A 373-nucleotide genomic window follows, 5' to 3' on the forward strand; every position below is an offset into this window, starting at 1 on the left:
AAACATTGCAAACACTGCAGGATTAATAATCTTCAACCCTTAACACTGAAAAAAATTATAAGTGACTTTATAAAAGTCCTTTATGAAGAGACTAAATAGAAAATGGCCGAGTGTAGAGCCTTGTTGGATGCCCCCAGATATGTCTTCACTGCAAAAACACAAAATCTTACCAAGTCATTTTTGTCTAGTATCTACTGTATATATCTTAGTACACTGGAAGTAGACAAAACTAACTAACAAGAAAAAGGAGTTTGCTGTAAGTCAATTATTCTATGATGAAAATAATTTTTGTAATTTGTGGGAAAAAAAAAAACTTCTGTTCACCGAGCATTTCGAGCGCGTTTGTCCAGGCCAAACTGCTGAACAGCTTTTC

Source organism: Poecilia reticulata, linkage group LG13 (assembly GCF_000633615.1).
Source record: "Poecilia reticulata strain Guanapo linkage group LG13, Guppy_female_1.0+MT, whole genome shotgun sequence".
NCBI classification, from domain to species: Eukaryota; Metazoa; Chordata; class Actinopteri; order Cyprinodontiformes; family Poeciliidae; genus Poecilia; species Poecilia reticulata.